Genomic DNA, 10,122 nt, shown 5'->3' on the forward strand with positions numbered 1-10,122 from the left:
AATTTCTTTTTTTTTTTTTTAATCTTCCCCTTTATACTCTCTTTTAATGAAGTTATAGGACATAAATAAATTCTCTGTGTGTAAATTGAAAATATATATCTACACATACATGTATATAAACAAACCTGTGAACTGAGGCATAGCATTTGCTAACACACTTACTTGCCACTTAAAACATAGGTTCTCAGATAAAAATATTTTGATAAATACTCTGTTATTATGAAGATATGCTGCAAATATTTTGGTTCAGTATGTTTTTCCATGTCTCCTAATACCTAGTGTTTTTATTGTATTTTTAATGAAGACAGCACCAGATTATGAGTAGTGCTGAAATTGTTCATTTGTAAAGGCTAGAATAAACAGTACAATTGCTAAACCATAAATAAATTAAAAAGAAGTCAAGATTTTTTGCCAGTTGTTCTGCAGCCTATGCGCATTTTCTTGTTCTGTGTGAAATGTCTATGCTTTCATTTGGTTTCCTGGGAAACAAGTGAGGGGTGGTATGCACTGCAAGATGTACTCTAAGAATAATTCTTCCCATTTAATCCACTCTTATTTTTACTTCTTAATATACTGGAAGGTAACTAATATTTAATACCACGAAATGTATCTGTGCATGTTTAATGATTCAATTAATCAGAGAGAAACCTTCTTTATAATTAAATATGGATAGACTATAGTCTTTTCTTCTCATTGACTGATGCTTCTGAGAATAAGGGATAAGAATAATTTTATACCATTATTCTGTATGCCTTTTATTAGAACTCGGAACTGTTTGGGTGTAAAATCAATGATAGAAGTACGTTTTTTTTTTTTTTTTAGACTTACGCACTCTGCAGTTTCTCTATTCCATAAAGTCTAACCATATGAATTTAGATACCAATACCACGGAGACTTACACAGGTTTAAGCACAAGAGAAGTTCAACTGATGCTAATGTGATTACTAACATTAAGTTTAAAGACTCTGCTTGAGCCTTTGTAGGACTGTCTCTTTCAATTTCTGGAAGAGGCCTGATGTGAGCTTGGAAAAGATTGTATATGCTTGCTCTGTAATTCTTGATTTGATGGTGGCTTGTGGCCATAGCTCATTTTCTTATATGTAGCTATTTTATTAATGTGGTCATGGGCCCCTCTTGACTTGATTACTTAAAGAAAGGTTACAAACCCCAGTGTAACTTATGCTTCCACACTTCCATACAAAATTCTATAAGTATAGGCTAAAAAAAAGCCAACTGTTATCAATACAGTATGCAGATGAAGGGCATCTATTGGGAAGTTAATAAAATAATGATGTACATACAGGCAGATTTAAATAAGGAAATACAGATTTCCTGCTTCTTGATTTTGTATAAATTGTTGAATATATTTGTTTAATGATTTATACAGAGCCTCAAGCCATAGCAACTAGGTGGTATTTATAAAAGTTAAAGCATAAGTTACATGCACAGCCTACAATGGGCCTCATTAAATGACCACTTATGCTGCCAAGGGTACCATATGTTAATAGCCATGTTGTGAGACCACTTTTCAAGTTTGTCAGTGCTCATATTTCACATAGTCATTTTTTCCAACATATGTTCCTACCTTTTTAATAAGATTATATTTTTCATTATAATTTTAACAGGCAAATAATTAGCAAAAAAATCAAATGCCAAAATTTTCCCTTATAAATAGGCTAAGTGTACAATGGGTAATAGGGTGCCTAGTCTGAAGAATAAATAAGTGGTTATACTATTTCTATAGCACTTCAGTCAAGAACAACCCATTAATTTGATTTTAGGGTTACGTTAAGCAAGAAAAATTAGTGTTTTGCTCTGTTAGGGTCCTGGTGTCTGGTGTATATTATTTGACTGTTTCTCTTGAGACTTTAGAAACTGAGGACAGAGACTTTAGAGACTGCGGACAAAACCCTGGCATTCATGGAATATCACTGAGACTAGGTTTTCTTTCTTAGGGGCAGTAGTATGCTGCATTCAGGTGTTCATTAGGAAGATGATATTAATTGAAAAGAAAACTAATAACCTTCTCTGGAAAAAGAATCCAGTCAATATATATGTAGGAACTGATGCCAGCTATCATGTTTGAAACACCTTTGTGCCTCAGTGTATCTGTTTTAGAGATCAGTGCTCAAGGATTAAAGCACCCCTTCATTGCTGATGTCCCAATTTCCTTGGCTGGAGTGAACAACTGAAGTAATGTTGTGTCATTGGAGAGTAAAAGGCTGTTGACTGTGACCAAATGTGCCCTAGGTGAGTGTCGCGGTTTGACGCTGGCGCAATGCCAGCGGTCCCATGAAAATGCACCTTCCCCACTAAGTTCTGTGAGATGTGATCAGGAACAGAGCAGAGCAGGCCCTAACTTAGAAATAAAGGAAAAATAACTTTATTAAGCTACTACTATGATAAAAGTCACACACAAAATCCGGATTTGCTGTCGTGTCCACTCGGAGTCCGTCCGAGCAGCCCAGCTAAAGGGGCACGACAAACAGCAGAGGGCACCCCTGTGTGATTCCACAGATCTCCAGGTAGTGCCTCTGGAGGAGCGACGGATAGCAGATCCACTGAAGTAAAGAGCTGACTCTTGTTGGGGGTAACAGTCCAGAAGTTTATTCGGGACCCTTATGAGCCCAAACTGCTTCCAGGAACACCAACCAAGAGCCCCGAGAGGGACTCGATAACAGTGTATAAACGGGGGAGTGGAAAGGGGAGGGGAATTCTCAACGACCAATGGGGTAAACTTGGGAGTGGCTCCCAGGATGATTGATAAGGGTAACTACATATTAGGGAAGATCAGGGGAGGGACCTCTGGTCCTCGTCCAATCACTCAACGCCCTTGATGGAAGCTTCCAGACGGTTGGGATGAGAACGTCGGGTGATGGACAAGGCACCAGGGACGGGACACAGGAATGACTCAGCATTCATGCTGAGTCAGGGAGCAGACTTAAGGGGGATTGACATGGGTGGGACCATGGGGGTAAAGAGGGGGTACAGGGATAAACCATTCATAAAACATAGGTATAACAAAACACAATACAACATGGAATGAAAACCCTCCAAAACACTCTTCCTCCCCCCACCCAAACTCCAACAAACCACAGTGAGACACAACTTGGACCCTCAATCAAGTCATCACCCTTCAGATAATCAATACTCAGTCCCTCAAAGGAGAGGTAAGTCTCTCTTGCACCATAGACCCCCAGGAAACACAATTGCCACCTCTAGTGTTTCCATGTCACACATGGCACCACCTGGAGAAAATCTGCCAGTGTGACACTCTCCTTTCCATGTCACAGTGCTCTCACCACAGCACTGTGAGCAGCCCTATGAGCAGCATGGACAGACTGCTCATAGGGCTCCTTTAAGGATGCTTTGCCAAGGACCAAAAGAAACAACAGTTCAGCTTCTCATTTCGGGACCACAGTCCCCCCCCCCCCCCCCCCCCCCCATTTTCTTACTCCCCTGGGGCCAAGGGTCCAACAGCTTCTCCTTTTTTGGGACAACAGCCCCCCGCCCCCATTTCCTCCTCCCCTGGGGCCGAGGGTCTCAAGAACAGAGGTCATCTTCTTCCTGAAGACAGAGGGCACTACCACACCCTCCTCAACTCTTCTCTGTTCACTCCACTCCTGTGTTGGTAGTCGCTGAAGTAGGTCTCTTGGCTCACCATTGCATCCCCCTAAAAATGCAGTCTCTGTTGCAGGAAAAATTGGTTCAGTCTATGGCTAACAAGAAAAGTCCAGCCACAAGCCACTCCATCATCTCCTCCCACCTAAAAATTTCTTCTTCTAACATCTCAGGTCCCAGACTGTCTCTCTTCTCTTTTGAATCAAGGAGGAGTAATATTTCACAAAACTTTCATTTCCCAGGAAAGGGTTAAAAGTCTCAGACTCCCTGGACGGCTGAAATCTCTGCCCAGGACTCCAACTCCCATGGCTGGGCACCTTCCCCCCCCCACCTTCTCCTTCTCCTTCTCCTTCTCCTTCTCCTTCTCCTTCTCCTTCTCCTTCTCCTTCTCTTTCTCCTCTGCTGGCAAATTCCAGGTGCTCTCTGTCTCTTTCCCTCTGTGGGGAAGGGAACAAAGGCATCTCAGTTTTTCCACCCTTCCATCCGCAGGGGGCCCACCTGGTTCCAGTCCTTCAGCCCCTGGCTTACCTCTCCCAGGACACATGGCTTCCCCTCCCCCACCCCGCCTGTGGCTGGGCAGGGGAGGTCTGCACTGCACTCTGACCGGAACCAAAGAGAGAGTTCCCTTGGGAGTTCTTGCTTTTAACACCCTGTGTTCTCAGAGGCGTGTCCATACCTTCAGTGGTCACTTCAGGTGCCAATATCCAAACCTGACCACTGACTGGTTTGATCCCAACTTCCTGAGAAACTTCACTTCCGTGTCAAACCACGACAGTGAGGAAGCCAACATCTACATCTGTCCTGAGAGAAGTTCTGTCAGCCTTTATATATACAAAGTGCGGGATGATCTAGTGGGAAATTTTATCAACCTGTATTTAGTGTAGATGCAGAGTCAGCAGGTAGCAAAACCTCACAGTAAGCTGCGCAGATCATCTGCAGATGAATAACAGTGAAAGGCTTGGACCATGCCATGCAGTCACATGTTGGGAAAGAGTTTAAGTCAAGTTATTTTAAGGGAATTCACTATTTAATAGTGTTTTAAGCAACATTATCTACAGTATGTCTGAAACTTCTTCCCTTGTGAGGTCATCTGTGGTACTTCTTCTGTGAATGTGTATCATTGCATGACCTTGAACTATGTCACCTCATCACACTACAGGGTAAAAAACATGTGAAATATTCCCTTGAAAAGTCAAGGTTCTCCTCTTAGAACTCCAATTTCTAACATGAGAAGGTTGGGAAACAGTGCTTAAAACAGTGCCTAACATTTTTATGCACAAAAAATTGTTGTCACTTTGAGATGAATTTTTCACATTTGACTCATGGACATTTGCAATTGTGGTACAAGTCCACTTTTGGTGAAATATTTTTAAAGGCAAATATGACATGATTGACTATTGCCTATCACATGGTTGTGCAAGTTAATACTGCCATATATGTGACATAGGGGATACAAATCCTTTGGTTCATGAATATGAAATGAAATGTGAAGAGTAGTCAAGCTAATTTCTTCCAGGGTCCCAGCCTCAAGGTACTCTTGATTAAAGTTTTCTGAAAGAAATGTCATTGTAGGTACTTGGGTACAGTGGAGAGAGAAAAACTATTGAGATCCAATATTAGGTAACTTTGACTGTGCGATCTCTTGGACTGCGGAAGAGTTCCAGAAAGATGTCTAACTACTAAGTTTCAGAGTCCTGCACTTGGGTTACAACAACCCCATGTAGCACTACAGGCTTAGGGGAAAGTGGCTGGACATCTCTCTGACAGAAAAAGACCTGGGCGCCCTGGTTGACAGCTGTCTGAACATGAGCCATCAGTGTGCTCAGGTGGCCGAGAAAGCCAGTGGAATCCAGGCCTGTATCAGCAATGGTGTGACCAGCAGGACCAGGGAAGTGATTGTCCCTCTGTTCTTGGCACTATGAGGCCACACCTCAAATGTGTCCAGTTCTGGGTCCCTCACTGCAAATAAGATATTGAGGCACTGGAGAGTGTCCAGAGAAGGGTGGTGAAACTGGTAAAGGGTCTGGAGCACAAGTCTGATGAGGAGCAGCTGAGGGATCTGGAGTTGTTTAGCCTGGAGAAAAGGCGGTTCAGGGGTGACACGACTCTCTACAACTCCTGAAAGGAGGTTGCAGTGAGGAGGGGGTTGGTCTCCTCTACCAAGTAACAAAGGACAGCTTAGTAGGAAACAGCCTCAAGTTGTGTCTTGAGGATTGGATATTTCTTCAATGAAAGGGTTGTCAAGGGTTGGAACAGGCTGCCCAGGGAAGTGGTTGAGTCACCTGAACATATTTAAAATATGTATAGATATGGCACTTAGGGACATAGTTTAGTGAAGTTCTCAGCAGTGCTGGGTTAATGGTTGGACTTGAAGATCTTAATGGTCTTTGTGAACCTAAATGATTCAATGATTCTATGATTATAGTTTGGATCCAACTACATCCTGCCTGGGCAGCAGTCTGGGATTCCTTATATTGAACTGAAAGTAATAATAGCAGCATAAAAACATGTGAGATTGCTGCATGCAGTAGCCTAGTGCTCCCAGTGTGTAGTTGAGATACAGCCAGAACATGTCCCTGGACTTTAATAATGGACAGTGCTATTATGGGTAGTGATTTCTTGCTGTAAGTTCTGGCTTAAGCAGTGTAAGGGCAAACAACCTGAGCATGCTTTTTTCTGTGGCTCCAACTCCCTTATGCTACTTGCTGTCTTTGCACACTGCTTTGCAAGGGGTTCTAAAGCACAGAAATTGAAATTGAAAACCCTTATACTTTCTTGTGTACAACATGAATTCCAGTGACTCTTAGTTCTGGCGTTTTCATGATAGTAAAACTTCACACATATTTTGAACTTGATGCTTCAGCCTTTAATTTGGGATTTGGGATTAATGATCTTTTTATGAAGGATTTTGATTCAGTGTTGGTTGTTACAGGAGTCCTCAAATCTCTTTCTGCATGTAGCTCTGGAGCCATGGTTTCTTAACCTCCACCATAGGAGCACTGTTCCATACACCAAAAGAATAGCCCTGATTTGAATTCCTGGATTCTGCAAAGTTGTGTTTGGGATGCTGTACATTCAGCTGTTTGGATCAGCCTTCTGTGCCACTATAAATTATTTTATTAATAACTTACCTAGGACCTGCCACTGTTTTTGTTGTATCTCTCAGACAAAGTAGTAAATTGGCTCCATGTTGTTCCACTTCCAAATCTGACATTTTTTATTTTCGAGTTATGGTTGTATGAGTTTCATTCATATGTTTCCTGTTTGGAAGGAATTATATTTCCATTCCTGTGGAATGTTATTAGTTTTGGCCCTCCAGTGAATGACATTTCCATCACTAGCTTCTCCCTTGCCTTTCAGTCTACAGAAGTAAATTAGAATTGCCCCCTAGAGCTTTCTGAGGTAATCTTCTGGTATATTTCAAAGTGAGGTTCTTGTATCTGATAGAAGGCTTTAGTTGTGACAGCAAAACAAATAGTGAATAAATATGCTTTTAGGCTTGTAAGTGGATGTCAAGGAAAACAACTAAGAAGCAAAATCATCTGCGATGGCTCTGTCCTTTTCATTCTCACTTGGAGACAGGGAATCAGAGAAGGGAAAACTCTGGAAGCAAAAAAGAGGGCTGAGCATTGGTAAAGACCTGCATCTGTGTTAACAGCTTGCCAAGGAAACCGATGCCTGTACATTAATCTGAATTATCACAGTCAGTTTTCCTTTTGTAACCAGCTCAATCACAGCATCACAATCTCATTCTTGAACTGGAGGTGTACTGAGCACAGCATGCTGATAGCATTAGGAAACCTAGAGAAGGAGAGAATAAAATTTACTGATACTAGACAATTCAGAAACAGAAAAAACAGTGAGACCTGACACAGCTTTCTTTTCACCTAGGTATTAACATCATAATCCTGTTTTCTTCAATTGTCCGAGTTATCTTTTTTCTAAACAAAAATCTCTGTATCTTTGGAGTGTATCTATTATGTCAGTTTTTCCTGGCAATTAATGCTTATTTTCCTCTTCATGGGAGGGGTTCTTTTAAAATCCTATCACTAACTTTCTAACTTGTGAGTAGAAACTCAAAAACCCTATCTTCCTAGTCATATGTGTGAGTGGTGTGTTGTGTTCAGCAGATAAAATCCCTTGATGTGGGATAAGCGTCATAACAGATTTATAGCGTTTTCAGAATAATCCAAAAGCTTTTGAGAAGACAGAAGACTATTTGACAGTGCAAACTGAAGACATTAATTGTATTTGTTTTTGGTTTTTTTTTCTTTTTAACCTGCTAAGACTCAGTGATTGGTCCTGAGCTATATCCAGAATAATGTAGGGATTTTATTCTTCCAGGATGAATATGTAGTTGTCTACTACTTTCTTTCTGAGTAAAATTGGTAAGCTGGCTATCCCCAAAGAAGCAGCTGGGTTTGTTGGACAACTGTGTTGCATGGCTGAGCTTAGGTGCTCAAGGCCCATTGAGAAAATAACAGATCTCAGATCCTTTCTCAGTGCAGGGTAGAAATATTTATTCCTGCTTTCAGAAATGCTTGGGGTATTTTGTCTTTCTGCTTGTGTGGATGTTCAGGTCTCTTGCAACTCAGAACATTCTATGATTCTATGAGCTCAACAAAAAGTTTTTCAGCATCAGATCTGTAGCCACTGTGGAGTACACAATCCCAAAATGTGCTGGGAAGGCTTGAGAGGTATGTCCCCATTATCTCAGGTCTGCTGGGTAACTCTTGGCTGTACATGTTTTTGCTTTGCTTTTGTTTTTTGTCAATGTCCTGCACTATTGTGCCATCTGAACTCCTCCTGCAGGGGTGAGCCAGCTTCTCAGCAGCATCTGCAGTTTTGAATTGTTTAGGTTGGTGGCAAATATTTTCTGCTGACATGAGCCAAGGGACTTAGTTAAGCGTGGAAAAGTACTTGCAAAAAAGTACTTGCAGACTGAGCTCATAACACAGGTGGTTGAGATTTTGCAGAGATTTGGAGCTGGATTTTTAAAGGCACTTGTCACACCTCATGCCTAGAGAGATTTTCCAAATCAACTTGAAGTAAAAGAAACAGGCCATTTGTTTTACCTAACTTTGGCTGTCTAGTCAACTGGCTGACTAGACTTTCTCTTCAGAGACATGTGAGGACTTAAAAAACACAATTGCCTGTCTCAAACACTGTTAAGGCCACAGAAGGAGGTTGCCATGAGACAAGCACAGAAGGGAGTGACAGGATGTTGCTGATTCCAGGCCTGGCAGAGGTGAGATCTGGGTACTGCAGCCAGACAAACATTCCCACTGTGGCAAAATTTTTAAAGAAGCAACTGCTCACACACACATCACTGGTCAAACAAAGATCACCCCGAGTTATGGGACGGATGGCATCACCGCCAACCATTGAACTGTGCCCCCATCTTCCCACCCCTTCAAATATGCCTCTGTAGATACCTGGAGTTTCCACTGTAAGATAAGCTACCACAAATAACATAAAGGTGATACAATTGTCAGAGTGTTATCTCAGACCTAGGGTGAGGATAACAAAACTCAGGAGAAGAATGCATCACTGATAATGGACACAAAGAATGCAGAATTTATGGGCCACAAGGGAAGTCAATTCAGCAACTGTGCTGAAATCAGATCAGAATGGGTAAAAGGTAATTCCAGCGCAGGGAGACCATGATCACCAACTCTCAATCCCCAAGAAACCCACCAACTCAAAAAAAGAAGACTGAACATGCAAACTGATTAGCATTAGAGTCAAGGAAATAACCAATAGCGTGGGAGAACTATGTAGGCAATAAGCATTAATTTCTTTGCTGGAATGTATAAATAGTGACAAGTTTTGAACAACCCCACCACTGAGAAGGCCAGAGTGAAGAAGAACCCATGGAACACTGCTGGATCCACGTGTGGTGACTATTTTCTGCTTAATCTGTTTGTCTCTCCTTCTCTATCTTCTCTCTTTTCTATTTCTTTCTATCTCCCATTTATGGTTAAATTAAATCTGTTCTATTGACTTTGGCCTATGGTATTGTTTGCAGCTTAATTCGGGCAGAGGCATCTCTCAATAATCATATTTTAACAAGAACTTCCAGATTTCATCCCAATCAAAAATAGCTGGCTAAGACAAGTGGATTAGACCAGTCTCTCATGTCCCACTGGGTGACGAAAGTAAGAGAAGTTAATTTGCAAAAACCCCAGTTGTATTACTACTATCAAGACAAAACCATGGAATTATGGAATTGTGCCATTTGAAGATTATGGGAGGGCTAAAATTGTTGAAATACATTTTCTGCCAGACAGTGTCTTTTTGTGGTTATTGACTCCGGCCTCCTGTCCTACTCCTAATGCTTATCAACCAAAATACTTACTGCCATGCCTAATATCAATGAGTACTTCTAGTTGAAGGAAAATGTGAACACATGTAAGTCTAAATTTTATGAGGTTTTTTTGGGTTGGATTCATAAAACTGTATCAGACATAAACCAACCACATTTTTTAAAGCTAGCATATA

This window comes from Anomalospiza imberbis, chromosome 2 (assembly GCF_031753505.1).
Source record: "Anomalospiza imberbis isolate Cuckoo-Finch-1a 21T00152 chromosome 2, ASM3175350v1, whole genome shotgun sequence".
Classification (NCBI taxonomy): Eukaryota; Metazoa; Chordata; class Aves; order Passeriformes; family Viduidae; genus Anomalospiza; species Anomalospiza imberbis.